At 38.1% G+C, this 24,902-nt stretch overlaps 2 pseudogenes across 2 annotated transcripts; both read left to right on the top strand.

The window, feature by feature from the left end:
• Positions 1-2,202: 2,202 nt before the first annotated feature.
• LOC148803344 (heavy metal-associated isoprenylated plant protein 9 pseudogene) lies at positions 2,203-3,170 on the top strand (annotated as a pseudogene). Its single transcript, XR_016080640.1, has 3 exons — positions 2,203-2,554; positions 2,628-2,713; positions 2,842-3,170. The product of XR_016080640.1 is annotated as a heavy metal-associated isoprenylated plant protein 9 pseudogene (transcript).
• Positions 3,171-3,740: 570 nt separating this feature from the next.
• LOC104594283 (pentatricopeptide repeat-containing protein At5g66520 pseudogene) lies at positions 3,741-6,207 on the top strand (annotated as a pseudogene). The gene has a single exon (XR_016081223.1). The product of XR_016081223.1 is annotated as a pentatricopeptide repeat-containing protein At5g66520 pseudogene (transcript).
• The last annotated feature ends 18,695 nt before the right edge of the window (positions 6,208-24,902 follow it).

Consider the following 24,902-nt stretch of genomic DNA (forward strand, 5'->3'; position numbering starts at 1 on the left):
TGATTCTTAAAAGTACTTTTAAAGAGTAATTTCATAGAAGTACTTTTAGAAATTTCTTTCAAATAACACCACTATATTGGTTAACCTACATGTTATGGCCAATAAACACTACATAATACTTACTACCAACCATTAAACACCTGTAAGGAGGTAAAAGTGCATCATCATCAATTAAATAAACATAATTGTATCTATATATGTTTCATGAAACACAACCCTAGTCAATATATAGTGAATAGAAAAAACACAGATGTAAACTACATGTTGAAGTCACATGATGTTCCCTCCCATCTAGCAGGGACAAATGCAAACCACATGTTGAAGTTATATGCGACCATTAGATTTTGTATGCAAGGCCCCTTTCTGTGACGACGATATGTTGCTTGCATTTTAGCATGAACCTATATAGATATGTGTCCCATCAATGACTCTTATACTATTCTACAAAATAAAATTCAATTTTATAAACTCATTTATTTTTTTTAAATAATAAAGCATAGTGTGTAAAGATTAGCTTAAAGTAGGGTTAGTATTTTGGGTTGTGTTAGAAGTTAGGAGGCCCTATGTTGGTTAATGAACCACTACCATCAACACATTATTGAAATGTTGACTAATTGTCTGCTAAAAGTGAACGTCACATCATTGTATAACAAACCAAATAGTTTGGTAAAGGTGTGACCTGAAAGGGATTTCTTTTGCTTTCTTTGTTCGTGTTCTGTGCAACGATGGGTTCACTGGATGCGTGAACCCCCCAACCAGAGACATCTACGTTGACATGTTCAAAATTCAGTAACTTTAATAGACGTTTAGCTGTTAGTTAAAGAATTTGGTTGAATCAGATACAAAAAGACAAAAAACTTAAAACACACCTTACACTATTCTCCCTCCCATACTTCCTCCACCAACCCCTAGCCCAGAAGCATCCATCGACGACTGACGATCTCACTAAATGTAGAAGCCACTAGCGGTGACACAAAATCAAGTTGATGCGTTCTTCTTCTTCTTCTTTCATGTGTTTTGATATTGATAATGGGCCTGAGGTTGAGTTTGGAGATGGTCGACAACAGTCCTTGTGATGTTGGGCTTTTTTATTTTAACCTCGAAATCCTTGACACCCAAATGTGGGTTTGGTGATGATAAAGAAAAAGATAAATCCATCCCTTTTTTAATTGGGTATTGTCTGTTGTGGTCTTAGTTTCTGATTTGTGTTCATAGAGGAAATATGCAAAGAGACAAAAAAGTAATGTGGTTCCTTGTTTAATTTGTCTGGCATGTGTACATAACGTGGGCCTTTACTTGATTAATGTTTTTACAGTCTTGGGGCTAATTGATTTTGATTTTCTCTTGCTCTTGACATTGGGCAAGAAGAAGGCAAAGCATAGGAGAAGAAGGAAGAAGAAAAGTGAGAATGCGGAAGAAAAGAAAGAGGAGACTTTAGGCCATGTTTGGTTCAACTCTCATTCTTTTTCATTCTTACCCAAGATGAAATTCTAAAATGGACAAGAATGGATAAAAATAGGTAGAATGAGAAAATATTGCTATGTAAAAGTGCTTTTGTAAGAGTGCTTTTATAAAAGTGCTTTCATAAAAGTGCTTTCATAAAAATACTTTGATAGAAGTACTATCATAAAAGTTCTTTTGTAAAAAGTGCTTTTATAAAAGTACTTCCATAAAAGTGATTTTATAAAAGTATAAAAGTACTGTAAAAGTACTTTCATAAAAGCGCTTTTGTAAAAGTGCTTTTGTAAGGGTGCTTTTATAAAAGTGCTTTCATAAAAGTTTGTTCGTGTAAAAGTACTTTTATTAAAGTGCTTTTGTGTAAAAGTAATTTTATTAAAGTGCTTTTGTGTAAAAGTACTTTTATAAAAAGTGCTTTCATGTAAATGTACTTTTATAAAAGTGCTTTTGTGTAAAAGTATTTTTTTAAAAAGTGCTTTTCGTGTAAAAGTACTAATATAAAAGTGCTTTTGTAAAAGTACTTCCATGGTAGTCCGCTAGTAAACATCTATACTAGTAGTTTTCTAGGCAGAGTTTTTTCAAAGAATGAAAGTGAGCAAGATGGAACATGATTATTTTTCATACTGTAGACTACCTTAATTTTGTACTATGGGCTGATTTTTCATTCTAAAAAGAACGTTTCCCATGGCAAGAATTTTGTAACCAAACACCCCGATGTTATTCATTCTTGCTCATTCTTGCCTAGAATGAGCAAGAATTAAAAGAATGAGGCCTAGAACAGTGAACCAAACATGGCCTAAGCCACCATCATCTGTAATTTTATTTGTAGATTTGCATTGTGTAGGATGTGCAAAGAAGGAGAAAGGTTCTTTCTACGTTTTCCCACCCAGATAGTCCAATATTAATCATATAAATTCTGTCTCTAGTTAATACATTTTGATTGAGTGTTGGGCACTGGACAAGAGTTGAAGAGCTTGTCATGGATATGGCGCAAAACCAAGTAACCATAAAGGGGATAGTAGAGCCCCATGTTGTTACCTAAAGCCGAGGGAGAGCCTATGTCAGAAGTTGTTACTTCGCAATCCCATGTATCTTTGTTTTTCTCTACTTAGAAATGTTGAAGATGAAAAACAAATCCCAGCCCCCTGTTTCATCATTCATCAGGTTAGTGGATTGACGATGGTAGAACTGAATGTGAGCATGCATTCCGAGGCCTGTGCCGAGCAATTGAAGAGAAAGATACTCAAAATGAGAGGTGGGTTTATGCTCATATCACATTACAAGCAATAGATAAAAGAATTTTTTTTTTGGGTTGGTTCTACTTCTTCTTGACTTCTACTTCTGCAATCTCATCTTGATCATAGTATATATTATGTGGCTTAGGGGTGCAAACAGCGGAGACAGAGTTGAGCACATGAAACGTGACAGCAACCGGAACCATGGATGCTGATCTTCTCGTCGACTATGTATACGGAAGGACCAAAAAGCAGACTCGAATCGTATCACAACAGGAACCACCTGTCAGCGAAAAGAAAGAAGAGGGGGAAAAGCCGACAGAAGAAGTAACGACGAAGGCCGATGAGAAAAGGCAGAGAGTGGCAACGGGGGAGAAAAAGGGGAATAATGGTGAGGGTGGGGGTGGCGGTGAAAATAAGAGGGAAAGCGGAAGGAGAGGAGAAATAGTAACACGGAGGGTACTGTTTTGGAAGTAGTGCAAATTCAAATATGTATGATATAAATACATACAAAATAATAGAAAATGTAAAGTTTTACACATCTACAGTTTTGTATTTGTACTTATGGAAGGAGTACAAATGCAAATTTATAGAATGCAAAATCTTATATAATTATATTTTGTATGTACTTGTACTCTACATATTTGTATTTGTATTCTTTCAAACTGAGCATTTTTGTGTCAGATTCAACCCGATTCTTTCAACTAATGGGTAAAGGGTCATTAAAGTTGGTAAATTTTAAACACGCCAATGTGGCTTTTTTGATTGGTAGATTCACACGCCCAATGCACCCACACGCGGACTTGTCCTCACCTGTTTACCTTACGAGGGCCATTTTGGTTTGCTAGAATAAATATTTGGAATCGGAGTTGGAATGGAGTTAGTATCTTCTCCCAACAAAATACGTTCTAACCCTCTATCAACTTAATCTAACACCGCACATCTCACCATAAAACTAAGGCCTACCATAAAAGTGAGACCTACCATGTATAAGATGTGTGATGTGAGATGTCTCTTGATGGTAGAGATTTGGAACTTGTTCTGTTGGAAGGAAGGAGTTTAAAACTTCAAATCAAAATTTAAAACGAGTTTCCATTTCCGCCCCACAACGTCGCACATGCATTCCTACTTGTAGTGAGAACATCTTCCCATGATTGTATCAGAATCGAAGATGTCATCATCGGGAACTGCTCCCAATACACGGCGGGGATATTGGGACGTTGTGGGGCGGAGATGTGAACACGTTTAAAGCCCAACCAAAACTTCCAAAGTTCAAAACCCAATGGACCGTTAGAAGGAAGGAGGACGAAGAAAATGGTTTATTCTCTATCTTGCCTTCACCTTCCATCCTCACCAAAACCCAACCAAAGCCATCATGGAAGAAATTCACAGCCCATTGCCCTAGAAAATCTCAGAACTGATCTTCTTCACAACTTCAATGATCCATTCGAACTCAAACAAATCCATTCTCTTATCATCAAAACAAATTCTCCCCACTCAATTCTCCCTCTCTCTCGTGTTGGGTTGGTCTGCGCTTTTTCCCCGAGCTTCGATTATGCTCAACGGATCTTTGAACGGGTAGACAAACCAGAAATTGTTATATGGAATTCTTGCTTGAAAACCTTCGCCGAGGGCGATTCTCCCATTGATGCCATTCGTCTCTTCTATCGGTTGCGCCAGTTTAATGTCAGGCCTGATACTTTCACCTGTTCATTCGTTCTCAAAGCTTGTTCCATTTTGTTGGATCTTACCGGTGGTAGGAGTGTTCATGGATTGATTGAGAAACTCGGGTTTCAATCGGATTTATTCCTTCAAAACACAATCGTTCACATGTATGCATGTTGCGGTGCAATTGATGATGCTCGAAGGTTGTTTGAGAAGATGAGCCATAGAGATGTTGTGACGTGGAATATCATGATAACTCAATTGATAAAGCGGGGACATATTGCCGAGGCCTACGACTTGTTTGCTCGAATGCCCGAGAGGAATGTGAGGTCATGGACTGCAATGATTGCAGGTTACGTCCAATGTGGGAAGCCTAAAGAGGCCATTCATCTTTTCATACAGATGGAAAGTGCAGGGCTGAAACCTAATGAGGTAACAGTTGTGGCTGTTCTTGCAGCCTGTGCGGATTTGGGTTCGTTGGACCTTGGTAGGAGGGTTCACGAGTACTCGGACAGATGTGGATTTAAGAGAAATGTGCGAGTTTGCAACACTCTGATTGACATGTATATTAAATGCGGCTGCCTCGAGGTTGCACGCCAGGTTTTTGATGAAATGGAAGAACGAACAGTTGTGTCGTGGTCAGCCATGATTGGAGGCCTAGCAATACATGGGCAAGGCAAGGAAGCTCTGAGGCTCTTCTCCAAGATGACCCAAATTGGCATTAGACCCAATGGTGTTACCTTCATAGGACTCTTGCATGCATGTAGTCACATGGGACTGATAAACGAGGGCCGCAGGTTCTTTGTCAGCATGACTAGGGACCACGGGATAACCCCCCAGATTGAGCATTACGGTTGCATGGTCGATCTTCTTAGCCGGGCTGGTTTCCTCCAAGAAGCCTACGAGTTCATCAAGAACATGCCTGTCAAACCCAATGGAGTCGTGTGGGGAGCTCTCCTCGGTGGTTGTAAGGTTCACAAGAATGTCAAGTTGGCTGAAGAAGCAATCAAGCACCTTCTCGTATTGGATCCACTTAATGATGGTTATTACGTAGTTTTATCGAATATATATGCAGATGCAGGCCGGTGGGAGGACACAGCAAAAGTAAGGAGGTTGATGAGGGATAGGGGTGTTAAGAAGACACCCGGATGGAGTTCAATCACCATAGATGGCGTAGTCCATGAATTTGTGGCCGGGGATGGGAACCATCCTCAAGCTGAGGAGATATATTGCAACTGGGAGGGATTACTACGACAGATGAAGCAAAGAGGCTATGTGCCAGATACTTCGGTTGTCCTCCTTGACATGGATGAGGGTGAGAAGGAGAAGGTTCTGTATCGTCATAGCGAGAAGTTAGCTGTTGTTTATGGTCTAATGAAAACACCGCCATCAACACCAATTAGGATCATGAAGAACCTTCGGGTTTGTGAAGACTGCCACAATGCTTTGAAATTGATATCCGCAATTGCTAAAAGAGAGATTGTCGTGCGTGATCGAAATCGGTTCCATTGTTTCAAAGATGGTTCTTGTTCTTGTAGAGACTATTGGTAGCACTTGAAGTTTTTCCAGTGGACCATCTGATTCTAGGATCAAACTTTCAGGGGTTGTCTTTTGATGGATGATGAATCTATAACTCGCTAGTTGCTGGGGCATCATGTATGTGACCTCTCCCCAGATGATGCCATTTCCAGCAATCATTGAAGAAGCTAAGGCTTGCAAAATAAAGAAAGCTTTGTTGGCCATGCCAACGCGGCAAGGGCTGCTTGTCCAGATATGACTGGTGTACTGTATCTATTTACATGGAGGCTGTTTGATCCATTTTTTTTAACCTAGCTCAAATTAAAATTTATTCCTGGTCCAGGAGCGGCCATTGATAAACTTTGTTGGCCATGCTATCGTGAACCTACGATGAACATAAGGCCATTGTGAGGTTGCGATGAGCTCCGATCCATTGCAGACTTGCGATGAGCATGAAGCCATCACAGACCTGCAATGAACTCAGAACTATCATGAACTTGCGATGAGTCCAAGACCATTGCAAGTCATAACGAGTAAAGAAATACATGCTTCATTAATAACACATGTGATAGAACGTCTAGTAGGATTAGAAAAGACATGGGAGATAAGTATTGATGTCACCTGCACACGAAAGGAAGTAGCACACATGTATTATGGGAATCCTCAAACGAAAGGAAACCCCATCCTTGAGATATCTCATAAGACACGTGACGAAACTCTAGCGGTGTTCCCTGAGAACTGACACTAGATCAAATATTCCTTTCCGTAGTGGGAATCAAATACTTTTAGTTCGTTCCTTTCCGGACCTCGGGATCTCTCCCTATAAATAGGGGTCCAACTCATAACGAGGGTATCATTCTATCATTCTATTCGTCCTAGCCTTTAGCCTACCCCTTGCCTTTAGCCTTCCTTCGTCTTTCAAGGCGACCCCCGCACATAGCCTTACCTTCATACTCACACTTACATTTCCCCCTTCATTACTGGGCTCCAGGTTGCCAACACATGCACCATACCTGCACCAATGGAGCTTATGCACAATTTCAAACTCCCTCCTAGCATTGGGTAGCACTCTAACACCCAAACATGCCATTGAAGCAGTTAGGTTAATAATGCCTAGAGAAGTGGTATCTTCATAGACTTTTGTTTCGTTCTTTCCAAATCTCTCAAGTGATAGTAAAACACGCCACCGAACCCACTAATCTTGTCCATGGGTTCATCTGGTTTTGAGCCAAAGCAAATGACCCCTTAGAGTTTCATTGTCTTTGGAATCCAATCCACCCCAATCACCATGCTAAACTTTTTCCACACCTTTCTAGCCAAACAACTATGCACCATCAAATGATGGATACTTTCAGCGCTACCTTCTTTGCATTGAGCACATTTAGGTACAAGTAGTATTCCCACACTTTGCAGGTCACAACCCATTCCTATTCTTCCCCTTAGCAATTTCCATTTAAAGAAAGCAACTTTGGTAGGTAAAGCCTTGTTCCACAAAAGCAAACTGTTAGCATTACTACATGGTATAAGATTGGGCAGATTACTGGGCACACAACTATGATAATAGAAGGGTATTCTAAAGTAGTAGTGGGATGGCCACATCAAAGCAAACTTCATTTGCTTAATGAAGTTACTGTTTCCAATTGAAAAAAAACTTGGCACTATAGAAATTAAAGCAATAGCAAGAACATTGAACACCATACGTTCTTAGGTTCATAGATCACTAAATGGTTTTGCTAATACCTTGACCAAGGAAAATGCTAATAGAAATAAGTTTTTTTTTTACTCATTGTTGGTGTAAAAATTTTAAGAAATTCTCATGCAACATAATTCACTCAATCGAGTAATTGAATATCTATTTTTCGGGTAAGGTCCATTCAAGGAATCATATGGATTGTTCCCCTTAATTACATCTCTACAAGAAAGTAGAGAACACCTTTTGATTATGATGTAGAGAAATGAATGTATAGAACAAAAGAAAAGAGTAATAGAGTACTTCTTAAAAAGAACTTTTCATTTGCATTTCTTTTTACATACTTCAAGTGTACAAGAATGAGAAGAGAAAAAAAATACAATTGAGAAACTCCACAACAATACATTTCTCTCTTTATTTTCTCTTTGATACAAAGAAGATTTACTTATTCCTTTCTTTACAACAAGTTGTAGTCAATTAGATGAAATTTTGACTATAGAATGTAGACAACCTTAATCCTTTGGACTTTGTATTCAAGAAAGGAACTGTAGTCGGTCAAATTGAATATTTGATTGTAGATGTTTTTTATCCTTCTGTTCTTCATTTTCATTTGAAGGGAACTATAATCAGCCCTTGGGAATTAGACGTTAGATGGTTTAATCCCAAACTTGTCTTGATAGAGGGACCATAATCAACCAAGTAAAAACACTTGATTGTAGATGGTTGCTTTACTTCTATTTCCTTACTTAAAAGCAAAAACAAAAGAGAGAGAGGAAGAAGGATACATAAAAGAAGGCATATATAGTAAAATATTTACAAAGAGGGCTTTCCTTTACCTACTTGTATTAGTGAGATTTCTTTTTCTTCCTTCTCTTCCATTGAGAAGTTTTCTTTTATTCTTTCTTTATCTTGATTTTTTTTAAGAATCTCTATGAGTGGTATGTTTGAGACAAATTTCTCCAAAGAGTGGGCCTCTAGTTTCCCATTAAGGAGCTTAAATAGGGAGTGGGGTAATTACTAATTATATAACTACCCCTCCCCCTAGGTGAAAGACACCTATCCCTCCCACTTAAAGAGAGGGAACTCCCATATGACACCTTGCTTAAATTTGATGATTTAGCTAGCACACTAGCCAACTCACTATTTGGGTTATAAACTATATAAATATTATTTTTTAAATTCCTACAACAGTGCCCCCTTGAACACTGTGGGCTCAAAATATGGGTATATAGGGCTCAAATAAGCAATTAGAGTGGAAACTTATAAGTTTTATTATTAAAAAAGAATTGAACCTGAATTAGAAGAGTCCAAGTATGATTAGGACTATTGGAGTATTTCTTATTAGATAAAATCCAATATAATTTAGCTAATCAATTGATTTGATGAGGCTTCATATGAACTCATCTTGTTAAATTAAAAAGTCCTAGTGCAATTGGGACTCGATTTCATGATGCTTGACATTATTAATTGTATGATTTGATTTGAATGTTTTGAGGGCTAATAAAAAATATTCATAGTTGGAAGAATCCTAGTTGAAGTAGGACTCATCGATTTTATCAAATTACCTTTGATTCACCTTTAAATCTAAGATATTTTGGCCAAGCTTGGAAGTACTTATTTGAAAAATAAGTGCTTATTCAAATAAACACTTATTTGTGTTTAACACCCACCTTTTTTAAATGCTTATTTTAAAAAGCACTTATTTCATGTTGGGTGTTTGGTGGTCTTTTTCTCTAATAAGCACTTATTCATTTAAAAAGACAACTTTAACCCCGATTTTAAGACAAAATTTATCCAATAAGGTCTTTTGTGTTTCTGAGATACATCTAGGCCATGGCTATCTACATAGTAGAAGACATGTTGGCTTGCCTGAAACCATAGCAAGAGAAGAGATTGATGTCTCAACCAATGGGTAGAGGTTGCAGGAAGAACCAGATATAACAAGTATATACATAGAGAACGATCATGAGTGATTGAAGAAGAAGATAGATAACGAGTATATATACAAGTTAGCCGACTAGGTAGTTGAGATAGGTAATAGGTATATACACATAGATAATAGAGCAACTATTTTAGGATCTAATCCTAGCATGTCTTTGTATTCCCAAAGTAAAAACATCTTTGTATTTTTTAAGAAAGGATTCATACATTATTAGCTCTTCTCTAGTGCGTAGACCGACAAAGATGGGCTTAGGGTCTTCAACACTTCTAAGGTTGATTTCTTGAAGGTCATATATTGTTGCTTGAACTCCATTTTCAAGCATTGGTGATGCATGTTGAGCTCCTTTAACTTCTTCTATTTCTTCATCTTCATTGAGAGGATTAATTAATCGAGGGATACCCACTTGAGGCACGAATTATTCCAATTAATACAATTAAGGTTCATACCTTGAAGTTCCATTAACGTATTAAAATCCTAAATAAAATTCATACCTTGGTCCTCTAGATGTGAGGATCCATTATGCTCTTTGGTGAAGATGTAATTGACCTTCTATTTTGAATTCTCCACCATCTTTTATCTTTTTAATGATAATGTTGTTTTGCTCTTTATTTTCTACAATCTTATTTTGTTGTATATTATAGAAACTTATAAGCTGTTTGAATACAGAGACTTGTGGAGTTATTTTAGTGACTCAATGACTTGAACTTTTAGAGAACTATTCTTTTATTCTTTCCTCATTTTATTGGAAATGACATTAACACAATTAATTGAGTGTGTGGGATGGATTGATCAATCATCCTAAGTGGACAAGTATAGCTTGTCATCAATGTCACTATTGTGATCTCTTGCAATGATGTAAGAGCCTTTTGCCCCAACTTCACTTGGCTTTTTGGAATGTACCTAAAGGTAGCTTTAGGTTTTGGGTCAACTTGAGATTTTTGTTTATTTTTTTCTTTTTGTAATGATACAACAATATTGATCCTTGAAGTTGATAGTTCCTTGTATTCTTGGAGACCACTTTAAACATTCTCTTTAACTTCTCCCTTTGAAAAAGGGAAAGAAGGAAAATTAGTAGACTTGTAAAATTTTGATCCAAGTCTTCTTGGATCAAAATTCTGTGGATAGTAGAGTTTGGTCTCTCTCCCTAGATGGTCTTTCCTCTTATGCCTCCTTCTTCAACATCCTTACCCATTTAGAACCTTTGGGGGAGAATTTCTTAGTAAAAAAAATTTGGTGTAAGCTAATCCCTCCTTAAGTGTAAATTCTTTGTTGGGAACTGTTCCTCGGAAAGGTTAATACTTGCAACTTGTTACAAAAAAGAAGGTTAGTTTAGTGCCTCTTTCCTCATGTTTATATCCTTTGTTTGGCTAGTGGTGAGACTTCCTCATTTATTAATCTCATGCTCTTTTATGTCTTGCATTTGGGATTACTTTTCTTCACTCTTTGATTGTGGATGGGGACCCTCACAAAATGTGGTTAGCTTATTTAGTTCTAATTGTATGAGGCTATAGAAAAAGGGCAAAATGGAAGGTAACAAGAGAAACTGTAGTTTGGACCATCTAGGAAAAAAGAAACCAAAGGATTTTCAATGAGAAGAGAAGATCTATAAAGGTAGTAATTGAAACAATTAAAATCAAATATAGGCACTAGGTAAAAATTATTGATATATTCAAAGATATTTCAATAGATGATATAATGAGGAAATGGGAAGAAGTGGCACAGATGGGAACACTTAAAGAAATTACTAAGATGGATTAGAAACCTCTAGAACCAAATAAGTTGAAGATGAATTTTGATGGTAGCACCCTTGAAAACCTTGGGAGAGTAGGAATAGGGGGAATATTTTAAAATCATAATGGAAAAGTCATGGCTTTGTTCTCAGGACCAATTGGGTATGGAGACTAAGTTCAAGCAGAGAAAATGGCACTCTTATACACGACTTAAAATTAGCAGAACAATTAGAAGCTAGAGAATTGGAAGTGGAAAGGGACTCACTTTTCATCATTTCTTAGGTTAAGCAAGTAAATTCAACACCATGGAAACATAGATTTGCATTTAGGGAGATGGACATTCTTGATGAGGGATTTAACTCTACTTTTGGTTCGATTAAAAGGACAACGGATGGATTGACAAATACTCTAGAAAAACAAGGAGTTGATAGACCTACTCTATTTTGGAATAAACTGTAGCTGATTGTATTACAATAGTGGGATGTTGATTTATGTAATATGGGTTTCTTTGTATATTGTAATACTTGGAGTGTAGAGTAGACAAAGAAACTATAACCTGCTATTTGGTTTAATAAATAAATAAATTATCTTTTGTTGATAAAAAAATGGCATTTGCATAATGTACTTGTCCTTGCAATGGATCTGGATTTGCAATCATTTTTCTCACCTCACTATCTTTACTAAATTTAAAGCATTGATGAAGTGTTGGTGGGACAACTCCATGTGTATGTAACCATGGACGTCCTTAAAGGACATTATATGAAGTATTTGCATCAATAACATGGAACAAAACATCAGAATATAACTCCCTAATTTCAGTCTTCAGAGCAATGGTATCCATTTCTTTTTGTCCCTCTTGATTAAACCCTTGAATAGTCAAACATGAAAGGGATAATTGATGGGGTGTCATACTCATAACCAAAAGTTTTCAAGGGTAGAAGGTTAACAAAAAATTCATAGTCTAGGAGAACTATATTGATAGGAGTGTCACATATTACTCTTGATTCATACAAAGGGTGGTTGTGATATTCCGTCTCAAGTTGTAAGTTTTCATCATCAAAAGATGTGCATGCCATACATGAAGCACAGACATTTGGGGACTTTAGTTGTATTTCATTTTGATTAACTTCATCTTTAAATTGTTCAGGGTTTAGCAATGCTTGAATTAATGCCTTTCTCAATTCTAGAAAGTTGGAGAGCATCATGAACACTTAATAATGTAGGAATGCACATCAAATGGCAAAGGATTTCGTATTTAATGCACAATTTTGATTCTCGTAATGCTTTCTGAACTTGAGGTCGAATCTTGATTAGATTCGACTATACTACAAAGTAATTTGATCAACCTCATATTTAGTAGTGGGTAGTTCATTTTCTTCACAGGCATATAACATGGTGCTGTTTCATTTTCTTTTGGGATGTACTCTTTCAATGTGACTGGAAATCGTGGAGGTTGTTCATACTCTTCTTCAAAATCAATTTGAACTTTTTTCTTAGTCTTCCTTTTATTTTTCTTCTTATTGTTCTTAATGAAGGTTCTTCATCCCCAAAATCTACTGCTTGAAAAGCTGGAGAGTTTAATTTGTATGGGATTGACTGTCCCCTTTGCCTTTTTTACTACAGTTTGCCAACTTGTTTCTTCCTTAAATACAAAAGAATCACTAAAACACATCACACTCGGTTCCTATGTCAATTCATATAATGAAGGGAGGATAGGGCCCTCTTTCTCCAATAGAGAAACATTATTTGCAGCTGCAGTAGTTTCCTTAGTAGGAGGTTTTTCTTATTTATCATTGATTGGATGATGTCTTTGAGATTGTAGCAGTCTTTGATACTACGGCTGACCATCCTATGATACCGACAATATTTCGGATCATTTGTCTTGTTCACCTTAGATGGTCTCTTTGGTTTTGGCAACTTAATTGCCTTTGCTACTAATATATCTTTAAAAATTCCTTCCACATCCCTATTATCAAATGAATATTTCTTTTCTTTCTTTGCTTTAAGGGTTAGGGATTGAGATGAGTCTTTCTCTTTTTTCTTTTCTTTCTTCTTGAGATTAACAAAAGTGGTCATTGCTTCACCTTTGTCTGTAAGCTTTTTGCTATCTTTCTTCATTTGTGGAGGTAAATTATTTTTTTTTTACAACCTTTTGCCTAGAAATTTTCCTTTCAACATTAATGGCCTTGGAAACTAGTGTATTAAATAGTTGTAGTTTAAAGTACCTACATAAGTAGCAATCTCTGGCAAGTACACATTTGTACTACTGAAGTTTCCTTTGACTGCTCAATACATTGAAGATTTATGTTTCTCCAACATCTAATGAACTCATTTACACTTTCATTTGGACTTTGTTTTGCTTCATCTAGGTCTGTAATAGAAAATTTCCTCTTAGAACTAACGAATTGTGCTAAAAAAACACATTGCATATCATCCCATGTGATAATTGATCTTGGTACCAACTATGTGTACCAGGTAAAACTTGTTCCTTTCAATGGTTGTAGAAAGGCATTAGACATCGCTGACTCACTGCATGTAGAATAAAAATGAGCAAAATGTTTATGAGGAGACCCATTTATTCCATCACACTTCTTAAAACTAGGATTTTGATACCCTGGAGGAAATAAGAGTGTGCTATAATGGGTATGATATGGTTTTCCTGTAACCAAGGACTTGCGGTGTGAGAGATGCTTAGAACTCCTTTATTCCCTTTGTAATAAGTGCCTTTAGATCTATTTAATGAGAAAGGGTAGAAGTTGGTGTTGTTTATTGAGACTACTCTTTAGCCGATGTACTTTTTTGAGTCGCCAATTGATTAGCAAGAGATGTAATTTCTGCATCATTTTCTTCCATCTTCCATTGCATCTCTTGAATTTGCTCTTCTAAACTTAAAGTACTAGTCACGATGATTGTCATAGAAGTTGGCTCCTGGTCTTTTCCTGAGGACATAGCCACTTCTTGCAATCGGGACATAATTTCATCTATAGATTCATATTCTTGAATTGGAGATTTATGATCTTCTTGGATTAGATTGACTTAATTTTGAAGTGACAGACTAACCAGTCACACTTGAACTTGAAATGTCTTTAGAACTTTGCAGCAATCGAGCCCTTGCTTTACTAATAGGTCCTTCATAAAGCTTAAGTCCTTCATTAGGCATAGTATATGTCCCTGGTGCAAAGTAAAAATTTGCTTGTTTAGCAAACATGTATCGAACAATCGAGCCCTTCCAATTTTGCTTTTTTTTTTAATCTTTTTTCAACAAAATCAACAAGGAAAATGAGAGCTCTATTTTGTGGCTTTCTAGCCTTTGGGGGTCTCTTGGACCTATTCTTATGAATCAACAAGGGGAAAGTTCTTCCTCTCTTTATTGGACCCATTCCTGCTGATTCCAATTCCCATTCCCATTCCCATTCCTGTCTGAACCAAATAGACTATGAGAATAGACCATTCTAATTCCAATTCGGATTTCGAAGGATTTAGATTTTGATTCTAATTATGAACCAAATGAATCATGAGATATTTCTTCTTGTCAGTGGATAATACTGATATAAGATTTATATGTTTTTTAGTTACTAATTTTTTGTTTCTTCTATTTTTGTTCTACACTCTAAGTTAGAGACGAAAAGGAAAATGGATCCCACCGGGTATGCCAAATTTATGTTGGTGTGAAAATTTTAAGAAATTCTCATGCAACATAATTCACTCAATTAAGTAATTGAGTTATTATTATTTTTTTTTTACGTAAGGCCCATTTAGGGAATCATATGGATTGTTCCCCCTAATTACATCTCTACGAAAAAATAGAGAACACCTTTTGATTTTGATTTAGAGAAATGAAATGTATAAAACAAAATAAAAGAATGATAGAGTACTTCTTAAAAAGAATTTTGCATTTGCATTTCTTTTACATACTTCAAGTGTACAAGAATGAGAAGAAAAAAATACAATTTAGAAACTCCAAAACAATATATTTCTCTCTTTATTTTCTTTTTTGATACAAAGAATATTTACTTCTCACTCCTTTCTTCACAATAACTTGTAGTCAATTTGGTGAAATTCTGATTGTAGAAGCCTTAATCCTCTAGATTTTTTATACAATAAGAAAACTGTAGTTAGTTAAATTGAATATTTAATTGTAGACGGTTTTTATCCCCTTGTTTTTCATTTTCATTTGATAGGAACCATAATCAGCCCTTGGGAATTAGAGTAATCCCTAACTTGTTTTGATAGAGGGACCATAATCAACAAAGTAAAGGCAACTGGTTGTAGATGGTTTCTTTCCCTCTAATTCCCTACTTAAAAGCAAAAACAAAAGATGGATGAAGAAGGATGCATAGAAGAAGACATATATATGAAGTATTTACAGAGAAGATTTTCCTTAATTACCTACCTGTATTAGTGAGATTTCTTTTTCTTCCCTGCCTTCCCTTGAGAACTTTTCTTTTATTTTCTCTTTATCTTGTGTTTTTTTTTTCTTAAGAATCTCTATGAGTGGCATGTTTGAGACAATTTTCTCCGAAGAGAGGGCCTCTAGTTTCCCCTTAAGGATCTTAAATAGGGAGTGGGGTAATGTGCAACTACCCCCTCCCTTTAGGCGAAGGACACCTGCCCCTCCCACTTAAAGAGAGGGAACTCCCATACGAGACACCTTTTTTAGTTTTGATGATTTAGCTAGCACACTAGCCAACCCAATTATTTGGGTTATAAATATTATTTGTGTTTTTAATTCCTCCAACACTCGTAAAATAAAGAAAGACCTTTTTTATTGTAAATTTGCAATGGATGTATAAATCGGGGTTAGGTTTACTACCTACCCTTCTTATTGTAAAATGAAAAGGTAATGCTATCACCTTCTCAACTGTTTGGCAGTTGTCTCAACATGATAAAAATGTGCTGGCAAGAATTGTGAGAAAGAAATAATTGTCTTTTGACAATCTTAACTAAGTAAATATTTCTTTTGGCAAAAGATCGCCCTTTATATATGCATCAGAACTAGATTTTCCTATCACCTTTCATACATTCATGTTACATGCTCTCTCTCTCTCTCATTAAAATATGAGAGATTCTTAAGCGACTTCCTTTCTTTTTGGTCAGCAAGAGAAATTCATTCATTAATATACTTAGTACAACTGTTATAGCTTTTCCACTAGTCCATATTATATCAATCATATTATAATTTTGCCCAAAATAAAAGAGGTATATCAACTCCTTGTTTTGCTCACACATTTGTCATCCCATTTGCAAGCCTTCTTAAGCTGCTTGTTTTTCTTTACTATCCTTTTCCATAATCTCAGTTGAGTTAAATTATTTGACTCAATAATCAGTAAAATGTCTGCAATGAATAGCAGAATCATCACCATGTTATTGAAAACCTCAAATTCCATATTTCTTTTCTTTTGTTTTGTTTTCTCCTAGAAACAACTCCATGTTGTCTTTGTGTTGGTATTCTACTCATTAGTTCTGCTTCTTTGATTGTAAAAAGAATATTTGTTGAGTATGTTACTTGCCAACCTTTAGAGCAATCTAGTATACTTGTATCTGTCTTGACTTTGAACTTTGAATTCCACACACAACTACTTTCTACTTTGACTGCATATATGCATAGAAATCTTGAGTTTGAAAAGATATATCTTCTTCCTTGTTAGCATTCTTGGACTTGGATTTGCAATTGCTCTTATGTATAAATATGTATAATTAGTTTATTTGGTATTCTAATAATCCTCTTGTCCACTCAACTACTCACTTTTCTTAGGAAACTTTTAATTCTTTCATTGTGTTTTTTGTTCATTGTATGTAGTGGTGGTAATTGGGCGGGTTGGGTTGGATTTGGTTTGGGTTGAGTTTCAATCCAACCCATTTAACCCACCAACCCGTTAATGACTCAGTTATATAAAATTAAATGGGTTGGATTCAATCCAAACCTGCTTTAATCCAATCCAACCCGCCCAAACCCCTTAATCTTATATTTATGTACTTAAAATAAAAAAAAAAACTAACTCCTTTTTAACAAATAAGTTAGTCATAGCTTAGTGGTAATAATAGTTGCTATTTACACAAGTGGTGAAGGTTCAAATCAAATTACATGCATGTTATTTTTGTACAAGATATGTTCGGGTTTCGGATTTGACGAACCACATAGGTTCAAACCGGTCAGACCAACTTGAACTATCTAATTGGATTGTTTTCAAGATAATTACATCAAGTTCAAGAGTGGTTGAACCATTTAGATCCGGATCAGTCCGGTCGAACTAGACCCCGCCCAAACCGGTTCAATTTGATTGGACCAAACCCCAACCGAACCGGACCGGTTCAGTTCGGTTAGGTTAGCCCCGACCAGGCCGGTTCGATCTGGCTGAACCAGATCGGACCGGTTTAGCCAAATGGTGGATTGACTTGGGTCGACTCGTATTAGGTTAGTGCATGGATTTGGGGCCAAACCGATTGGGCAAAGCAAGCGGGGCGGTTTAGGGTTTGGACCCCACTCGTTCCAACCCATTTCGGATTCGGGTCGACCCGGATCAGCTTGTACCGGGTCGAGCCGTTTGTGTGAATTATGGCTGGACCGAACGACCCAAACTGGGCAAAGCAAGTAGTACTGAGCCATCTTGTATGAGGTCTATTTCAGATTCGAGTCGACCCGGATCAGTATATATTAGATTGGGTCAGACGACGTTGAACTAGTCTGGACTTGGGTAAAATTGATTTAGATTTATGAATTAGGTCAGACGACGTTGAACTAGTCAGACGACGTTGAACTAGTCAGTATATATGAATTAGGTCTTTTAATTCTTCCATGTGGTACGAGGTGGTTTTTGTGTTTTCTTTATTTTATCTTCTATGGCTAAGAGGTTTTCCAAGTACCATTGTCTGCCAAATGGTAGTAATCCTTCAATATCTATACTGAGTCTTTGTTCTTATTATTGTTTTTATTACTCTTACGCTGTTCTTACTATAATTGTTATTTTTTTGTTGTTAATTAAGATTTATATGATGTTAATTTGATTATAAAGCTGATGAAGTAATGGATTGGTAGCATTTGTGATGGATTGACATGCAAGGGGATTGGAGGTTTTTCATTATAATAACCCTAATTGCAAAACTATGCAACTGTATCCATCGATTTTGTTGCATTATGTAGGATAACAAAAAAAAAAAAAATATTTCAAAGGGGAGGCAGTGAAAAGGAGGTAAACGGGATGGTTAGGTCATCTGAGCTACTCCATTGATGATACTATGCATTCAAAATGCAACACACAAGAAGGGTCCACCATCCTATAAGTGTCTCAAATGCTTGCTAAGTTCTTCTTTTACTCAAGGAAGGTCCACCATCCTATACATTTACTACTTATTGAGGATGATATATGGAGGCTTCTATTTTTCTTTTTTTTGTCTAATTATTTACTACGGTCAGACGGTTCAACGCACCGGACCCCTGGCTGGTTCGGTCTCCGGATCTGTTTTAAAACCTTGATTGAAAGTGATGACCATGCCTGTCAAATTGTTAAGAAAATAACACATTTTAATCATCATCACTTGTGCTTGCTCAACACACATGGAGCTCAAGCTAATAAATAATTGTATGAATCCCTTTGTTCTTGATGAACATGATTGTGTGAATCTTGTTGGACACATTACTTTTAGAAAATGAGGACAAGTATTTTTGTAATAATCAGAGGACAACATAGAGATCTCTAGCTTGTATGTATGGTGGACCCTTGCAAATATGTCAAGTTTGGAAATGGACTCCCATTTCTTGATGTTGGGGGAGGGGAGGTTTCCTTAAGGTTGTTTGTTTTGAAAGAAAAGGTAAGAAAAGGAAGGGAAAGACAGGGAAATGTAACCTATACAAGGTTTATACATGTTTCTCTAAGATACTTTCCTAGAGAGGTAGGCGAAATTATATCTTAACAGCCATTGACTGACAGCCTCAACTACTCCAAGCACAAAGCATATTACAATTGTCCCCCTGAGATTGGAACCTTCCATTCTAATCGTTTTTTGTTAACCCCCAAGCAAGGTTTAAAATTTTGATATGCTTCTATGTGTATTGGTAGAAGTGTATTAGAACTTAGAAATATATGGTGATGGGATGGGATATCCATCACATGGATGCCCAAGTCTTGCGGAATGGATTGGGCGAATTTCAAAAATTTCTTCCATCTTTGTAGGGAATCGAATTCCCTGTATTTAGAAAAACATGTTTTTCAAGGATCAATCTTAAATCAAGAACCAAACCAGATCTGAACCAAAAGGAGTAGGAGGGAGGATGTACCTGATACAGAGAAGCAATATCTCCCAATGGGGGTGTTCACGCCCAAGGAAGGATCCAAAATCTGCTCCCACTGAAGATGACGCAGTGCAGGATGGAGCAGAATCACCAACGTTCTTCCAAAAGAACTTGACCCTTCGCAAGAATCAACTGGATGGCTTGTGAGTACAGCTCCAACCAATCTTTTCCCAAAAGACTGGAATCAAGATCAGATCTTGATTTCTCCCAAGAACTGGAGATCGAACTGAAGGGTGATGGCGGCGGCAAGAGAGAATTCGTAGGGTGCAGAAATCTCTCTTCTTGTGATTTTCAGCTCTGAAGAGAATTGAACATCAAATCACTAATAGTTACCGCCCCTTTCTTCTTTCATAATCTTAAAGGGATCAGCTCCTAATCCCATTAGGAGTTGCTAATCCAAATCATATTTGGATTAGAAGTCCCTTTAAGTGATAAGGGATAACCCTTATCTTATCTACAGATCAGATCAACCATCTCCTAATCTAATTAGGAGGCTTCCAGATCTAAATCTCATTTAGATCTTGGACTCTCTAAGTGGATAGGGTCTAGGCCCAATCCTATCAGCTGATCCATCTCAGAATTCGCCCCCTTTAATTGATTGATCAAATCAGCCCAGTTCGAAATGGGCTTAAGGCCCATTTAAGGTTATGTACTCACTTAGCCTTCCAAACTACTGCCCAGTTGGGCTTCCTTGTATGGCGTGGGACCCAAACATTGATCTACACATCAGCCACATGGGTTCAGCCCAGCCTTTGTTACAAGGCCTGGCCGAATACACTGTTATGGACAGTGCACCCCCTGAAACCCATCTTATGAGCTCTATGGGCCCAACACTTACCCTAAGTGGTCCCTGGGCCAAGCCACCTTGAAACACCCAGGGACTGTGGGCAGATGCAAGATTAGCCCATCAGGTATTATCCTTAATGGTCTTACACTTAACCTTTCAGCCCATAATGATCAAACACTGCTCGACATGGGAGGACCTCTCCCTTGACTACAAGGAACAGTGTTGCACTCTCTGCTTACATGGATCCCGAGAATTAAAACCTTTTGCAAATCATTTCGAAACCACAACATATATATATATATATATATATATATATCTTTATATAAATATATTTTGCAAAACAAAATCTCAACAATTGAAATCGGCTGCCGGCAGTGTTGGTTTCCATCAGAGAGAGTGCATCCCCGATCATTACCTTTGTCTGACAAAGGGGCTGATCCTGTCACTATGATCACCCACTCAGATGAATTCTCGGACTGTCCCAACATACCCAGGTTTTGACCCCCACTAAGGATCTCACTGATTGGTACATCAAAGACAGCCCAATCCGACACCTAGTGTTGTATCATAATCGAGTCTAGGGGTTAGGTGTAATTTTCTAGTTTTGCCCATCTATCTCCAAGGTCCAGGGCAATACTGGAAATCTGGTCCGGTTCAAAGGTTCTATTAATCATACACTGCATGTACTTCGGGTCTCACCCTAGTAGCTGAGACAAGCCACCCCAACAGTTGGCCGCACACCAGTGTCAGGCTTGGCAAGATAAACCTCCCCAGACTTACCCAATGGCTGTGAACATTCTAAACTAACACAAGTCTCATTAAGTGTCAAGTTTAAGGGTATTACACAGAAACACACCACAGGAACATGAATGAAATGTGTACTTTATTCATTTACAATAAATTCATAATGTACATAATTCTGATTGAAGCTAATGGCATACAACTGTCTAACAGCTCCCACTTGCACTTAGGTCCAATCTGGTATAAGCCGGAGTCCCATACATTCCACGTGTTTCTCGAACACTTTCTGTGTCAGTGGCATAGTCAATGGGTCTGTTACATTCTCTGCTGATGCTACATTCTGAATCAAGATATTCCCTCTACCAACAATCTCCCGGAGTATGCGGTATTTCCTCTCGATGTGCTTCGACTTCGAGTGGGCTCGTGGCTCCTTAGCCTGAGCAATCACTCCATTGTTGTCACACAACAATGGGATGGGTGATGTGCTGGACGGAATTACTCCCAATTCGTGAACAAACTTCTTCATCCACACGGCTTCCTTGGCAGCTTCATTTGCAGCAATGTATTCGGCCTCGGTTGTGGAGTCTACTGTGGACCCCTATTTGTGGCTTTTCCAGCAAACAACACACAATCCTATCGTGAAAACATATCCAGATGTAGACTTTCTATCATCCGGATCCGACTGGAAATCCACATCTGTATACCCTTGGATCTGTAGTGAACTTCCATCGAATACCAGCCAAAACTCTTTTGTCCTTCGAAGGTACTTAAGTATGCATTTCACAGCAGTCCAATGCTCCTGCCTTGGGTTGGCCTGGAATCTGCTTACTACACTCACTGCCTGGGCGATGTCAGGATGAGTGCACAGCATGGCATACATGATGCTCCCTACGGCTGAGGCATAGGGAATATCTTTCATGCTCTCAATCTCTTCAGAGGTCTGTGGAGACATCTTCTTGGAGAGATTGACTCCATGCCTGAAAGGAACATTTCCTTTCTTGGAGTTTTCCATGCTGTATTTCTTGACTATTTTGTCAATATAAGCAGATTGGATAATCCTATTATCCGCTTCGATCTATCTCTATAGAGTCGAAGACCTAGTATATAGGAGGCTTCTCCAAGGTCTTTCATGGAGAATTGCTGTGATAGCCATACTTTTATCGTAGTTAACATTCCCACATCATTCCCAATGAGTAGAATGTCATCTACATACAGAACCAAAAACGTAACCTTGTCACCACTGGTCTTCCTGTAAACACATGGTTATTTCGGATTTTGCTCAAAATCAAACTTTTTGACCGTAGAGTCAAATCGGATGTTCCAACTTCTAGAAGCTTGCTTGAGTCCATATATGGATCTATTCAACTTATAGACCATGTGTTCCTGACCCACAGCTACAAAACCTTGCGGTTGTTGCATATAGATATCTTCAGTAAGATCTCCATTCAGGAACGCATTTTTGACATCCATCTGCCAAATCTCATAGTCATAGTAAGCTGCTATAGCTAGCAGGATCCTAATGGATTTAAGCATGGCCATGGGCGAAAAGGTTTTCTCATAATCGATGCCTTCTTTCTGAGTGTATCCTTTCGCCACCAGACGAGCTTTGTAGGTCTCAACCCTGCCATTGGGGCCCTTCTTCCTCTTGTAGATCCATTTGCAACCAATTGCTTTTACCCCGGAGGGCGGATCCATTAGAGTCCAAACTCCATTGGTCTCCATTGAGTCCATCTCAGCTCTCATGGCATCTACCCATTTAAGGGAGTCTATGTCCAACATAGCTTCCGTATAAGTTACGAGATCCTCTTCACTAATCAAGGTTTCGACCAGGTAGCTATCCCGATCGTAACCAAAATGGACCAGTGGCCTGGACACCGGGGTAGATCTTCTAGGTTGGTCACTACCTGAAACTTGTGGGACACCTCCCGCTGCATCTGAGCTCTCCTCATCAAGAACAATTTCCTGACGAAGATTGTCCAGGATGTAGTCATTTTCCAAGAATTGTGCATTCCGACTGCAGAACACCTTCTGCTCATTTGGATCATAGAATAGGTAGCCCACTGAGCCCTTTGGGTAGCATACAAATAGGCAACGACTGGTCTTGGATTCCAATTTGTCCGGATTCGTTCTTTTAACGTGAGCCGGACAACCCCAAATCTTCAAGTGTCGTACACTTGGTTTCTTTCCGGTCCAAAGCTCATAGGGAGTCTTAGGAACCGATTTGGTTGGAACCCGGTTCAGCACGTATATCGCAGTCTCTAATGCGTATCCCCAAAAGGATGTGGGTAGCTCTGAATGGATGAGAAGTGACTGAACCATATCTAATAGGGTCCTATTCCTCCTCTTTGAAACACCGTTAAGTTGTGGTGTAGCAGGAGAAGCTAACTGTGATATTATCCCGTTTATCTTTAAGTAGTCCCTGAATTCGTTAGAGAGATATTCGTCGCCTTGATCTGATCGAAGGGACTTAATTTCTCTCCCTAACTGTTTCTCAACCTCTTGTCTGAACTCTTTGAACTTTTCAAAGGATTCAGACTTATGTCTCATTAGGTACACGTAACCATACCGAGAATAGTCATCAGTGAATGTAATGAAATACACGTGTTTGTTACGGGTCCTAACACTCAGGGGACCACATACATCAATATGTATAAGGTCAAGCGTGCCTGTACATCTTTTAGGCTTACCGTTAAATGGCCTCTTTGTCATCTTACTCTGAAGGCAAGGCTCACAAGTGGGAAGATCTTCTACAGTTAGAAAATCCAAAGGACCATCCTTTACCAGTCTTGTGATTCGGTCAATACCGGTATGGCCAAGTCGGTATTGCCACAGGCACGTGATACAGTTTGTATCACGTGCTCTTTTCTTGGGGATTTCGGCCGACGTAGTTTCGGCTATGTTAGTTTCTAGAGAAGGATGTAGAACATAGAGACCATTCTCCAGTTCCCCATATGCGATGAATTTATTGTTTCTTTTAATAGTAATCATATTACTGAAAAAGACAGAATATCCATTCGCACACAGTTTTGAGACAGAAATCAAATTTCTTCTAAGATTTTGCACAAAAAGACAATCTTTAAGTACAATATTTCCTTCTCTAAATTTTAATTCTACGGTGCCTATTGCTGTAGCTGCAACGCTTGCAGAAGTCCCTAAGTAGAGCATCACTTCTCCATCATTCAGCCTTCTGCTTACCTTGAACCCCTACAGTGAGTTACACGCATGAGTTGAAGCCCCGGAGTCAATGCACCAGGACGTAGAAGCCACCAATAAGTTAGTTTCTTTGACACAAGATTCGAAATTACCTTTCTTGGATTCCAGGTACTGAGGATAGTTCATCTTCCAGTGGCCGGTTTGTTTGCAGAAGTGACATGCATCTGGTGTCCTGTCCTTCTTCTGCTTCTTGGGCTTGGTAGTCTTCTTCTGATGCTTCTTTGCCTTCCTCTTTTTCTTGCCCGTTTTGTTAGCTTCAACAAGCATCACCACAGGCTCATCCTTCTTAAGTAAGTCCTCGGCCCTTTGCAACATATTGCTTAGGTCTTGGACGCTGACATTCAGCTTGTTCATATTGTAGTTTAATATGAACCCATTGAAGGAAGAGGGCAAGGAGTTCAGAATGGCATCTACTTGACTGCCAAGATCTAGCCCGGATCCAAGGGCTTCCAGCTCGTTAATGTATCCCATCATCCGAAGACAATGGTCGTGAACTTTCTGCCCCTTGGACATCTGAGCGGTCATGAACATTTTCAAGACTTTCTGCCGAGTAGAACGGTTCTGCTCTTTGTACATTGTTTTCAGACTATCCAATATGTCCATAGCAGCGGGTATGGAGTTTTTATCCTCCCA

Source organism: Nelumbo nucifera, chromosome 1 (assembly GCF_055504915.1).
Source record: "Nelumbo nucifera cultivar China Antique chromosome 1, China Antique-T2T, whole genome shotgun sequence".
NCBI classification, from domain to species: domain Eukaryota; kingdom Viridiplantae; phylum Streptophyta; class Magnoliopsida; order Proteales; family Nelumbonaceae; genus Nelumbo; species Nelumbo nucifera.